Below are 15000 nucleotides of genomic sequence, written 5' to 3'. Positions count from 1 at the left end.
GTTGATTGTGTTAAAAAAAAACCCAACTCAAATTGAACTTCAAAACTGGAACAGTAATCTAAGCTAGCAGTGACCTTATCTGCAGTCACACACACACACACACACACACACACACACACACACACACACAAAGGCAGAGACAAAGACAGACAGAAGCTATGTTTGCCCCCTGGCACGAACAAACGATGACCGAAACCTTTAATTTTCGTCTAAAAGCCGAGATCCAACAAATGAGGGCTGGGTTGCATAACAAATGATTTCAAAACATCACCAGGTCTGCTCAATGTTCAGAATTCTCCTAATCCTACACCGATCCCAAAGACTGACGGAAACTGTCAACGCCAAGCAAATACAGCACTGTGAAGACCGCAGGGGCAATCCAACCCTCATCAGTCACACACAGTCTGGAGATGTTAGCGATGTGATCTCGAGATTGAAATCCAATCGCTGTCTGCGTGACACGACACTTAGAAGTCGATCATACAGGTGACAAAAACCAGCAATAGAAAAACTTATGCTTTTGAGCTGGGCAATATTAACCCTTTGACTGCTACTGACGTGCGGGATGTCAGTGAAGGAACGTCACCTCACTGAGAACAGACACAGCTTACAGGTCAGGATGTCAGTGAAGGGCTGTCACCTCACTGAGAACAGACACAGCTTACAGGTCAGGATGTCAGTGAAGGGCTGTCACCTCACTGAGAACAGACACAGCTTACAGGTCAGGATGTCAGTGAAGGAATGTCACCTCACTGAGAACAGACACAGCTTACAGGTCAGGATGTCAGTGAAGGAGTGTCACCTCACAGAACAGACACAGCTTACAGGTCAGGATGTCAGTGAAGGGCTGTCACCTCACTGAGAACAGACACAGCTTACAGGTCAGGATGTCAGTGAAGGAATGTCACCTCACTGAGAACAGACACAGCTTACAGGTCAGGATGTCAATGAAGGGCAGTCACCTCACGGAGAACAGAGCTTACAGGTCAGGATGTCAGTGAAGGGCTGTCACCTCACTGAGAACAGACAGAGCTTACAGGTCAGGATGTCAGTGAAGGAATGTCACCTCACTGAGAACAGACAGAGCTTACAGGTCAGGATGTCAGTGAAGGAATGTCACCTTACTGAGAACAGACATAGCTTACAGGTCAGGGTGTCAGTGAAGGGCTGTCACCTTACTGAGAACAGGCAGAGCTTACAGGTCAGGATGTCAGTGAAGGAATGTCACCTCACTGAGAACAGACACAGCTTACAGGTCAGGGTGTCAGTGAAGGGCTGTCACCTCACTGAGAACAGACACAGCTTACAGGTCAGGGTGTCAGTGAAGGAATGTCACCTCACAGAACAGACACAGCTTACAGGTCAGGATGTCAGTGAAGGAGTGTCACCTCACTGAGAACAGACACAGCTTACAGGTCAGGATGTCAGTGAAGGGCTGTCACCTCACAAAGATCAAAGCTTACAGGTCAGGATGTCAGTGAAGGAATGTCACCTCACAGAACAGACACAGCTTACAGGTCAGGATGTCAGTGAAGGGCTGTCACCTCACTGAGAACAGACAGAGCTTACAGGTCAGGGTGTCAGTGAAGGAATGTCACCTCACAGAACAGACACAGCTTACAGGTCAGGATGTCAGTGAAGGAATGTCACCTCACAGAACAGACACAGCTTACAGGTCAGGATGTCAGTGAAGGAGTGTCACCTCACTGAGAACAGACACAGCTTACAGGTCAGGATGTCAGTGAAGGAATGTCACCTCACAGAACAGACAGAGCTTACAGGTCAGGATGTCAGTGAAGGAATGTCACCTCACTGAGAATAGACAGAGCTTACAGGTCAGGATGTCAGTGAAGGGCTGTCACCTTACTGAGAACAGACAGAGCTTACAGGTCAGGATGTCAGTGAAGGGCTGTCACCTCACAGAACAGACACAGCTTACAGGTCAGGATGTCAGTGAAGGGCTGTCACCTCACTGAGAACAGACACAGCTTACAGGTCAGGATGTCAGTGAAGGAATGTCACCTCACCTCGTTTGCCCCCTGGCACGAACAAACGATGACCGAAACCTTTAATTTTCGTCTAAAAGCCAAGATCTAACAAATGAGGGCTGGGTTGCATAACAAATGATTTCAAAACATCACCAGGTCTGCTCAATGTTCAGAATTCTCCTAATCCTACACTGATCCCAAAGACTGAGGGAAACTGTCAACGCCAAGCAAATACAGCACTGTGAAGACCGCAGGGGCAATCCAACCCTCATCAGTCACACACAGTCTGGAGATGTTAGCGATGTGATCTCGAGATTGAAATCCAATCGCTGTCTGCGTGACACGACACTTAGAAGTCGATCATACAGGTGACAAAAACCAGCAATAGAAAAACTTATGCTTTTGAGCTGGGCAATATTAACTCTTTGACTGCTACTGACGTGCGGGATGTCAGTGAAGGAACGTCACCTCACTGAGAACAGACACAGCTTACAGGTCAGGATGTCAGTGAAGGGCTGTCACCTCACAGAACAGACACAGCTTACAGGTCAGGATGTCAGTGAAGGGCTGTCACCTCACTGAGAACAGACACAGCTTACAGGTCAGGATGTCAGTGAAGGAATGTCACCTCACTGAGAACAGACACAGCTTACAGGTCAGGATGTCAGTGAAGGGCTGTCACCTCACAGAACAGACACAGCTTACAGGTCAGGATGTCAGTGAAGGGCTGTCACCTCACTGAGAACAGACACAGCTTACAGGTCAGGATGTCAGTGAAGGAATGTCACCTCACTGAGAACAGACACAGCTTACAGGTCAGGATGTCAATGAAGGGCAGTCACCTCACGGAGAACAGAGCTTACAGGTCAGGATGTCAGTGAAGGGCTGTCACCTCACTGAGAACAGACAGAGCTTACAGGTCAGGATGTCAGTGAAGGAATGTCACCTCACTGAGAACAGACAGAGCTTACAGGTCAGGATGTCAGTGAAGGAATGTCACCTTACTGAGAACAGACATAGCTTACAGGTCAGGGTGTCAGTGAAGGGCTGTCACCTTACTGAGAACAGGCAGAGCTTACAGGTCAGGATGTCAGTGAAGGAATGTCACCTCACTGAGAACAGACACAGCTTACAGGTCAGGGTGTCAGTGAAGGGCTGTCACCTCACTGAGAACAGACACAGCTTACAGGTCAGGGTGTCAGTGAAGGAATGTCACCTCACAGAACAGACACAGCTTACAGGTCAGGATGTCAGTGAAGGAGTGTCACCTCACTGAGAACAGACACAGCTTACAGGTCAGGATGTCAGTGAAGGGCTGTCACCTCACAAAGATCAAAGCTTACAGGTCAGGATGTCAGTGAAGGAATGTCACCTCACAGAACAGACACAGCTTACAGGTCAGGATGTCAGTGAAGGGCTGTCACCTCACTGAGAACAGACAGAGCTTACAGGTCAGGGTGTCAGTGAAGGAATGTCACCTCACAGAACAGACACAGCTTACAGGTCAGGATGTCAGTGAAGGAATGTCACCTCACAGAACAGACACAGCTTACAGGTCAGGATGTCAGTGAAGGAGTGTCACCTCACTGAGAACAGACACAGCTTACAGGTCAGGATGTCAGTGAAGGAATGTCACCTCACTGAGAACAGACAGAGCTTACAGGTCAGGATGTCAGTGAAGGAATGTCACCTCACTGAGAATAGACAGAGCTTACAGGTCTGGGTGTCAGTGAAGGGCTGTCACCTCACTGAAAACAGACACAGCTTACAGGTCAGGATGTCAGTGAAGGGCTGTCACCTCACTGAGAACAGACACAGCTTACAGGTCAGGATGTCGGTGAAGGGCTGTCACCTCACTGAGAACAGACACAGCTTACAGGTCAGGATGTCAGTGAAGGAATGTCACCTCACTGAGAACAGACAGAGCTTACAGGTCAGGATGTCAATGAAGGGCAGTCACCTCACGGAGAACAGAGCTTACAGGTCAGGATGTCAGTGAAGGGCTGTCACCTCACTGAGAACAGACAGAGCTTACAGGTCAGGATGTCAGTGAAGGGCTGTCACCTCACGGAGAACAGGCAGAGCTTACAGGTCAGGATGTCAGTGAAGGAATGTCACCTCACTGAGAACAGGCAGAGCTTACAGGTCAGGATGTCAGTGAAGGGCTGTCACCTCACTGAGAACAGGCAGAGCTTACAGGTCAGGATGTCAGTGAAGGAATGTCACCTCACTGAGAACAGACACAGCTTACAGGTCAGGATGTCAGTGAAGGGCTGTCACCTTACTGAGAACAGACATAGCTTACAGGTCTGGGTGTCAGTGAAGGGCTGTCACCTCACTGAGAACAGACAGAGCTTACAGGTCAGGATGTCAGTGAAGGGCTGTCACCTCACGGAGAACAGGCAGAGCTTACAGGTCAGGATGTCAGTGAAGGAACGTCACCTCACTGAGAATAGACACAGCTTACAGGTCAGGATGTCAGTGAAGGGATGTCACCTCACTGAGAACAGACAGAGCTTACAGGTCAGGATGTCAGTGAAGGAATGTCACCTCACAGAACAGACAGAGCTTACAGGTCAGGATGTCAGTGAAGGGCTGTCACCTTACTGAGAACAGACAGAGCTTACAGGTCAGGGTGTCAGTGAAGGGCTGTCACCTCACTGAAAACAGACAGAGATTACAGGTCAGGATGTCGGTGAAGGGCTGTCACCTCACTGAAAACAGACAGAGCTTACAGGTCAGGATGTCAGTGAAGGGCTGTCACCTTACTGAGAACAGACAGAGCTTACAGGTCAGGATGTCAGTGAAGGAGTGTCACCTCACAGAACAGACACAGCATACAGGTCAGGTTTTCAGTCACCATTCTTGGTATGGAGTGATTCCTCTTCGGACTTCATTTCTTTGTTCAGGACAGTCAGCTTCACCACTGGAAGAGTACATGAAGAGTACCTATTGCAATCTGAAGTCGGTGCCATAATGATATTTCACCAAGGTTCAGCAGGCAGGAGGATAAAAAAACAAAAAAAAACCAAAAAAAACACCTGATTGTTCAGAAACGGAGGGAAGCCAAAATACTGGCTCTGTACCTGCTGCAGAATAGGGACGGACTCTTCGAGATCAAATGGCGAGACAGCAGCATGACCCTTTGATTAATTAATCAAAGAAAGCGCTCCTCACATGCTACCTTTTCGTCAGATCCACCAGGCCCAAAATGAAAAGTAGAGTCGACCAGTTTATCAAAGACCTTGTCCGTGTCTTGGTTCCACCCCTTGAGCTCCTTTATTGACCTTCTGACGGGCGCAATAGCCGAGTGGTTAAAGCGTTGGACTTTCAATCTGAGGGTCCCGGGTTCGAATCACGGTGACGGCGCCTGGTGGGTAAAGGGTGGAGATTTTTACGATCTCCCAGGTCAACATATGTGCAGACCTGCTAGTGCCTGAACCCCCTTCGTGTGTATATGCAAGCAGAAGATCAAATACGCACGTTAAAGATCCTGTAATCCATGTCAGCGTTCGGTGGGTTATAGAAACAAGAACATACCCAGCATGCACACCCCCGAAAACGGAGTATGGCTGCCTACATGGCGGGGTAAAAACGGTCGTACACGTAAAAGCCCACTCGTGTGCATACGAGTGAACGCAGAAGAAGAAGATCTTCTTCTGGTAGGCTCTTTCAGCATAAACAGCATCCCCACCTTCTGGAAGTTCTGTGCTGGAAATTTCCTGTTCTTATTCTGTCGTTGTTTCTGGCTTCTTTCTGTCGTCTCTTGCTTTCTTATTTTCTGCCTGACGTTCATCTGTGTTTTATTTTCTGACCTTGCCGGTCCGTTCACCTGTTTTATTTTCAAGAAAGCATTAATTTTTTTTCTGGACTTGATAATCATTATATATTTTTTGTTTGTTTGTTTGTTTTTCGCGCCTGGGACACGTAGTCTTTGTATGCCTGATAATATGTATGATTATGTGATTTGTGTGTAATTATGTTTGCGTTCAGGTTAGCTGAGCTCGCAAGAAAAAAAACAAAAAATAACTGACGGAATGGTCAACGTCAAAGGCATGTTCTAGGTTTATGTGCATAAATATGAGTGTACGTGTGTCTTTTTTCTTTCTTTTTTTTGTCTTTTTTTTATTCTACGGAATCGATATTTACGGTTGCTTAACCTTGGTGTAGTCCTGTGTGATCGGCTGGGCTATAAGCAACATATGAAAGAGCTACCAGCGTCATGACATTATCCCAAAACTGCTTCGAACTTCCATTCCTCTCAGCAACTAGTGGAGTGATGGCCTAGAGGTAACGCGTCCGCCTAGGAAGCGAGAGAAACTGAGCGCGCTGGTTCGAATCACGGCTCAGCCGCCGATATCTTCTCCCCCTCCACTAGACCTTGAGTGGTGGTCTGGATGCTAGTCATTCGGGTGAGACGATAAACTGAGGTCCCGTATGCAGCGTGCACTTAGCGGACGTAAAAGAACCCACGGCAACAAAAGGGTTGTTCCTGGCAAAATTCTGTAGAAAAATCCACTTCGATAGTAAAAAACAAATAAAACTGCACGGAGGAAAAAATACAAAAAATGGGTGGCGCTGTAGCCCTATGTTCGTCTTTACGAGAGGGGTTTTTACATGTAACCCCCCCCCACACACACACACACACACACACACACAAACACACACCCTCCCTCTTTTAAGTTGCTGCTATTGTTATTCTTGTTGTTTCTATCCCACTCACATACTCCGTTTACTAGGTATGTGCATGCAGGTTGTGTTTGTATTTCAATAACCAAATGCATGTTGTATTTGTATTTCAATAACATGATGCAGGTTGTATTTGTATTTCAATAACATAATGCAAGTTGTATTTGTATTTCAATAACCCAACACATGCTCAAAGTGGTTTTGTGACCTTGACGCGCAGACTGAGCTTACATTTTAGCTTCTTGATGCGTACACCCCTCGAAAGAATAAAAGTTATCTTCATCATTTACACAACATGTACTTGGATTTGAACCGGGAACAACACGGGCCACGAAAGTCCAATCCACTGCTCTTACTTCTCGACAGTAGGTAAGTAAGTAAGTAAGTAAGTAATAATCATTATGATCCACGTTTATATACCGCAAATCCTCAGAAAGAGCCCACAGCGCATTACATGGGCAAACGCGCGCGCCCGCATCCAACCCCATGCCCCCCCGCCCCCCCGCCCCCTCGCCCCCTCATTGCTACGCCCCCTTTCCTCCAACACACACACACCAGCCCCTTCATCAACCTCCGGTGCATGAATCTGTGGAATTTCGATGCTGCTACAATGGACGCAAGCTCGTGGCGGGTGGGGGGGGGGGGATAGAGAGAGGTGCACTGTTTACCAACATGTCAGTCCATACTCTCATACCTGTATGTTTCGCAAAGCTGTTTGTAAATTATACAGATTGTGTTTATTCGGACCTGCACTGGTAAAAACGGTAAACTCGTGCACTTGCGCGCGCGCGTGAACACACAAGCGCACACACACACACACACACACACACACACACACACACACACACCAACACCTCCCAACCAGCTCCCTTACACACACACACGCATACACGGAGAGAGAGAGAGAGAGGGAGAGAGAGAGAGATCAAACGAAACGAAACGAAACGAAAGATCTGATTTGGTCAGGGCTAATGAGATGGACATAGTTCAGCAATGGCTGTTTTCCCCACACCCTTGGGGAACAGTGAGAGACAGGCGGGGGAGAGAGACTCCAACTGAAATCAAATTCGATTGTTTTATGGAGGGTAAAAGGGGAAGCTAAAAACTTCTTTTCGCACAATGCTCTCACATAAAAACGACAAAGGAAAAACCGCATAAAATACAAAAGAAGAAGCGAGAGAATGAGAGAGAGACAGAGAGAGACAGGTGGAGGCAGAGTAACAGAGAGAGAGAGAGAGAGAGAGGTGGAGACAGAGAGACAGACAGAGAGAGGGGGAGGGGGAAAAGAGACACAGAGAGAGAGACAGAGGTGGAAAGAGACAGAGAGAGAAAGAGAGAGGTGGAAAGAGAGAGACAGAATGAGAGAGAGGTGGAAAGAGACAGACAGAGGGGCGGAAAGAGACAGAGAGAGAGACAGACAAACAAACAGAGACACAGAGAGGTGGAAAAAGACAGAGAAACAGACTGAGAGAGACAAAGACAGGCATAAAAGCACGTGGACAGAGAGAAAGAGGGAAGGGGGAAGCATCACCACACTTCATATGCAAGTCTCTACAATATGCATTCTGCATGTCAGCATAGTGTGTGTGCGTGCGTGCGTGCGTGCGTGCGTGCGCGCGCGCGCGTGTGTGTATGTGTGTGTGTGAGAAGGGGCGAGGGAATGTTGTGGCATAATCCCCGCGTGCTTCTGCATGAGAACACGGAAGAGAAGAGGACCCATTGTGGCCATGGAGGATACTGTTCAAGCGGTCATACCCATCACAGATGCAAACCATACATGATCGTCACATCACTAAAAGCTTTACGTAACGCAAGTGTGCATCGAATTGTTTCCGTGCTGTGTTACAAATGATGTGAGGTGGGGAAGGTTTTGTTGGTGGTGTTTTCGTTCCTTTGTTGATGATGTTGTTGGTGCTGTTGTTTTGTTTAGTTTTGTTTGGTTGTTGTTTTCGTTGGATGTTAATTGTTATTTCCAGGCTTTTACACACACAACCGACAAACCCGGAGGGATCTAGTGAACAGTTCTTTATGGAGGTAGAGATGAAGAAGAACTGTTTTAATTCTGCGCATCAGCATGCCACAAACTGATGATGTTTTCTTTTGCTAGCGTGTTGGAAAATGTATTTGCAAGTGTAAGCAAGCATGTATCGCATTCCATAAAACAAAATTTTAATCATGAATTGCAGGACCCCCAAACCCCGACCCTCCCTCTCCACACACACTATCTCTCTCTCTCTCTCTCTCTCTCTCTCTCTCTCACTCTTCTAATCACTGAGGTAACAGTCGCGCACTCGTGTGTCATAATGGTTGTCAAACAATCATACACAGCATTCTCTTGACTGGAGTAATTATTTATGTATACTGTGTTTGGTTACTCTGCGCTGTCCAAATGTTATATCAATTTTGAAAAAAAAACAAAAAAAACAAACAACAAAAACAACTTCATTGTACATTTGCGTTGACCATTGTTACTTTCTTTTGACTTTCTTATCTCTGTTAGATGAGCATCGCAATAAATGGCTCCCGTACTGTACTGCAAGAAGTGAACTGTCGATGAAATTCATCAAGTTACGGACAGTCAGTATGTCAGCTAACCACAAGCCTGCAAGCCAGTTAAGAGATTGACCAATAACGCCAAAAACCATCCTCAGAATTTTATGGTTTTCAATCCTGACATCATCGTTAAAACCAAACTAAGTCCCCATCCTCAGAATTGTATGGTTTTCAATCCTGACATCATCGTTAAAACCAAACTAAGTCCCCATCCTCAGAATTGTATGGTTTTCAATCCTGACATCATCGTTAAAACCAAACTAAGTCCGGGCGCCACATCACAAGAGCAATCTGCTGGTATAACTTTACAATCGTTTACCATCAGGACAACGTTAACCCCTTGACTGCTGAAACTTGGTGAAATTAAAACCAGTGAGGCATGGATTCAAAGTAAAGGAAAGTTCAACGTCTCGTGTACTTAGTTATGGCACTCCAATGAGTGACCTATCCAGATAAAGAACGGTGACTGGACTGACGGCCTGACCTGTAAACTCAGTGTTATCCCGTTGAGAGAACAGACACTCACTGACGACCGTACGTGCTAGAAGTAAAGGGGTTAAGCTTGGAGAAAAGGAACCGTCTTCAGGCCCACAGAGAGAGAGAGAATAGATATAAATATATGTAGATATATAGATGTATATGTGCATGTATACATATACACCCATAACACACACACACACACACACACACACACACACACACACACACACACACACACACACACACAAACTTATATTAAACTTGGTGCCAATTAACGCACGTTGCTCTGCGGTTTGATATGTTCACGGGGGCACGAATTGTCAATAATCAATTAAAAACCAAAAAAACAAAAAAACAACACCCAATAACACCAATATCATCATCGTCATCATCACCATAATAATAATAATAATAATGCTAGATTCATCATTAATCTTAAAACATTTCATTATTAATAATACAATTGTTTTCACGGTATCAAGCTCTGATAACTGCTTCTGATACTGATATCACACTGACTCAATCCACACACACACACACACACACACACACACACACACAGAGAGAGAGAGAGAGAGAGAGAGAGAGAGAGAGAGAGAGAGAGAGAGACGAACGAACGAACGAACGAAATTTTATTTTACGAGGGTAAAGGAGTAAGCACAAAGTACTTTTTTACATCCAGCCCTCTGGGCATTAATAATAATTGGAAAAAAAAAGCAACAAAGCAACAATAACAACAACAACAAAACAAAAACAAAAAAAACGAGAGTCAATTCACAACACCAACGTCAAAATTGCATACGCATGTGCAAACATAAACATAGAACTTATGTACAAAACAATATCGCGATAGATGAATAACAACGAGGACAATAGGGTAGGGGCGTGGTGGAGAGCGGAAGGAAGAATGGACAAGGGGAAGAGTAAAGAAGGCAGGGGAGGCTGACAACAGACAGATATAGTGACAGTGACAGTGGAGAGACACAGAGACTGACAGGGGAGGAGAGAGGCGTATATATATTGACAATCTATACATGATTTTTTTTGTTTATAATTGGTATGTGTCACATAATCACATGTTTTCCAATAAATGTGCACGATACATGTTTTTTAAAGTTAGGGATGCTTTTTACAGTGTTTACATTGAGGCAGGATAATAATTCATTCCATAAACAGCCCCCTGAATAAGACAGACTAGATTTAAAAAGATCGATCCTTGGAAGTGGTACCATAACTTTATGAAGATGACGATGAGTGTTGGTTACAAATTTATTCTTCAGTGAGGGGGGAGCAAATCCAGACATGATTTTGAACATAAATAGACCTTTGTTAAATAGAAGTTTTGCTTTCAGTGGGAGGATATCGAGAGCTTTATAATCAGATACAGTCAATGATGAAGATTTTAAAAGAATCAATTTTACATCTCTTCTATGCAGACTCAATAGAGGTTTTATAATTCTGTCACTCGCCGAATCCTACACTGTCGAAGCATAGTTAATGTGTGATTCTATATAAGCACTGACAAATAGTTTTCGGCAGTGAAGATCCAAAAAGTGTTTAATTCTAGACAGTTGACAGATTTTTTTTTTTTTAAACCTGTTTGCATAACAGAGAAATATGATGTGACCATGACAAATTATTATCGATAGTGATGCCAAGGATTTTATGGTGGTCAACTTCTTCAATCTTGTCGCCTTTGATGAAAATAGGCGAACAGTTTATGGACATATTTTGACGTTTTTGTTTTGTTGTGATTATTAGGAATTTTGGTTTTTTTTTAGGATGGAGACACATGTGGTTTAGTTCGGACCATTCAATCAATTGGTCAATACTTTCCTGAAGAGAAAGAGATACGATACATAGGTTAGTATGACTAGTATGAATGGTGGTGTCATCAGCAAATATTTCACATGGTGTCTTGATAGATAAGGGTAGGTCATTAATATATGCAGAAAATAAGATAGGTTCCAAAACAGAACCTTGAGGTACACCATAGTTAATTGGTAATAACATTGATTTTGAACCATTTGTGGACACAAGTTGTTTTCTTTCAGAGAGAAAAGATTATATAAGTTCTAATGTATTCAAAGACAAACCATAAATCTTTAGTTTTTTCAGGAGGAGAGAATGATCAATCACATCAAAAGCCTTCATAAAGTCAACAACAAGAGCTCCAGTAATTTCGTTATTATTTATGTTAGTAAGCCATTGATCTACTAAATTTGTTAGTGCAGAATGACATGAGTGATTAGCTCTAAATCCAGACTGATTTGGATGGAACAAGTCAAAATTATTAAAATGCTTAAGAATATGTTTATTTATATGATTTTCCAGGGGTTTTGATAATATTGGCAAAATAGAAATTGGTCTGTAGTTTGATGGTTCAGAGCGATCACCATTCTTATATATAGCAATAACTTTAGCAGTTTTGAGCGTTTTGGGAATCTTATTTTTTGTAATACTTAAATTATATATGTATGTGAGGGATTCTGCTATTATAGGAGCTGAGAGAGAGAGAGAGAGAGAGACAGAGAGAGAGAGGGGGGAGAATGGAAGAGAAACGAAAGAGGGACCGACATATTTGACCTAATTCCGTTCCAGAACAACATTATTCACTGGTGCAAGCAAACGACCCGAAATCACGTTCTAAGTCATGTGCACGTGCATGCAAGCACGCGCAGTCGCGTGAGAAACGACAGAGGTGAGCGAACGAGAGGGGCGCGAGGGGTTTGGGGGGGGGAGGGGGGGGGGGGGCACGGGGGAAAAAATACCAGGCTTTGACGTCACAGTCGACAACCGCCAACCATTGTGTAGTTCTTTTTTTAGTACAGTATGCGTGAACAACGTTAGCACCTGCCGGAAAAAGAGGGACCGTTAAAGGAGGACTTTTTATAGTGAACAGACGTGCGACCAGCCGCACTTCACCGCCATTAGAGTCAATGGTTGCTACTTACTGCTCACTACTTGTTAAAACAGCCCACTTCGTCTGACAGTCAAACTCTTTGGCATGAAGCGCATGTCGGGGGTCAAGGACAACCACGGGGCGGGCGGCACGAACTCTTGTTGTGAAGTGCTTTTAATTAAAAGTAGCTGGCGTCACTTCCAGCACTGACGACACTTAAGTAGCCGTGTGTCTGCTGCCATGAGCAGTGTTGCCATGAAATGAAAACAGTCCGTTGGAGTGAGTGGCGTGGGAGTATAAGAGTCTGGGACTGAGTCAAAGTCTGTCTGTCTCTCTCTCTCTCTCTCTTTTCTTCAATGCACGTGATATTCGTGTCAAGAACCACAGAGAAATTCTTCATTTCGGTGCTCATAAAGGTTATAAATAAATGTCTTACTGTGAAATATGCCACTGACACCTCGTCTGTTCAAAGCCACAGCCATATTTCTCCGAATATTGTCTGTTTTCTGTTTTTTTGTGTGTGCAGTTTCATGGGAGTTTGTTTGCATATACACATACACATAATACTGACGGACTAGCGGTTATGTTCATAAGCTTAATGATTAGAGAGAAATCATATACATTATGCGCACTGACAGCTATTCATAGGCTAAATGATCAGTGAGAAATCATATACACAATGCGCACTGACAGTTATGTTCATACGCTAAATGATCAGTGAGAAACCATATACATAATACACACTGACAGTTATATACATAAGCTAAATGATCAGTAAGAAATATACTTAATACGCACTGACAGTTATATACGTAAGCTAAATGATCAGTGAGAAATACCTGATAAAATAGTTGTTGCACTGCAGACTCTACATCTATAACCGTGCGTGTCACGGCTATCACACAAAGAAAGGGCATTGCGCTGTTCTCTTCTGTTCTGGAAATGTTCCTCCCAACAGAAAAGACGGGAGATACCAGGTCAGAGCAATCTGATATAAACATGCACGTCAATGGGTCAGAGCCACACATTCCAGCCACGTGGGACTGTGGGAGTGGGGGCGGGGGCCTGGGAGGGGGGAAGGGCAGTGGGGGCGGGGGGAGGGGGGGGGCAGAAGACTGCAGTGTCTCAGTTGGCATCATAATCATTATCTGAAACAGCAGCACGCGCAGGTGTAAATGGTATCTCCCTGTGGTTGTTAGGCCTTCTCACGTGGGACCGCCCTGACAAAGTGCACAGAAGCAGGTACTTGCCTGTGAAGTGGGACTGTAGCAGGAAGGGTGGGGGGCTAAGGGGGAGAGGGGGTGGTCTGGTCTTCTTCAAAGAGCCAACGTCTGGCATCCATCACGGTGGTCAGTTTGACAGGTGCATATTTTCTCTAATCATTTTCAAACTGTTTTTTTTTTTTGTTTTTGTTTTTTTCATATCCACATTGATGAATCGAAACACTGAAATCATTTGTGTGTGTGTGTGTGTGTGTGTGTGAAATGTGAAAATCATCAGTATGTGTGTGTGTGTGTGTGTGTGTGTGTGTGTGTGTGTGTGTGTGTGTGTGTGTGTGTGTGTGTGTGTGTGTGTGTGTGTGTGTGTGCGTGTGTGTGGGTGGGTGGGTGGGTGTGTGTGTGTGTGAAAATCATGGACCACTAAACATAAAGACAATTTTCGGCCATTTGAATATTTCAGCAGGCGATTTCTCAAAATGGGTCTGTTTGATGATATGTGATTGTGGTCGTCTTTGAGTTGATGAATTATTTATTTTGGCGCAAATTAAGGAAAGATAGAAACGTCTTTACTTTGAGATGCGCCACTCAGTGACATTTTCCTCTGATTTCACAATGATGTGGCAGCCATACTCTGCTTACGAAGCCTGTCAATCTGAAGACAACAGCAGAATATCAGACTGTGGGACTGGACAAATGAGGCAGAGAGACAGAGACAGACGAAGAGAGAGAGACAGATAATAGCGAAATTTCTTCAGACAAGGCCGCATTTTAAATATGATTTCAACACAAGGATAAACACAAAGAGGATGTTCGCCATCGATAAATTCCGGTTCGGTTTTCCGGCCCACAAGGAAATTCATTTTTATATTGCTGAGTAGAAAAAAAAATCACAATGTCTACGGCTGAGAATGTGGGAGAAACAAAGACAGACAAACAGACAGAGACTCACACAGGGAAATAGAGCAGGAAATTACACAGTTACAGTACAGTCATGAACCTAAATCAATGGGAGGGAGAAGGTGGATTCCAAACTGAAGACTGGAGATGGTTTATTCACGATAGGCCTCAGCCCATCGTGATGGGGAATGTGAATACTATCTGACGATCTGTAAGCAATCATGAACAAAAGGAGGGAGAAGGTGGAGAGGGTTAGAGAGGAGATAGGGGC

General features: G+C 44.6%; 1 protein-coding gene across 2 annotated transcripts in view; it reads right to left on the bottom strand.

Annotated features, from left to right (window-relative positions):
* The window catches only part of LOC143281725 (myoglobin-like), a 244870-nt gene that overhangs the window by 216575 nt on the left and 13295 nt on the right, over positions 1-15000 (bottom strand). The window lies entirely within an intron of this gene.

Source organism: Babylonia areolata, chromosome 4 (assembly GCF_041734735.1).
Source record: "Babylonia areolata isolate BAREFJ2019XMU chromosome 4, ASM4173473v1, whole genome shotgun sequence".
Lineage (NCBI taxonomy): Eukaryota > Metazoa > Mollusca > Gastropoda > Neogastropoda > Buccinidae > Babylonia > Babylonia areolata.
The sequence above is the reverse complement of the archived record's forward strand: the minus strand, read 5'-3'. Positions and strand labels throughout refer to the sequence as shown.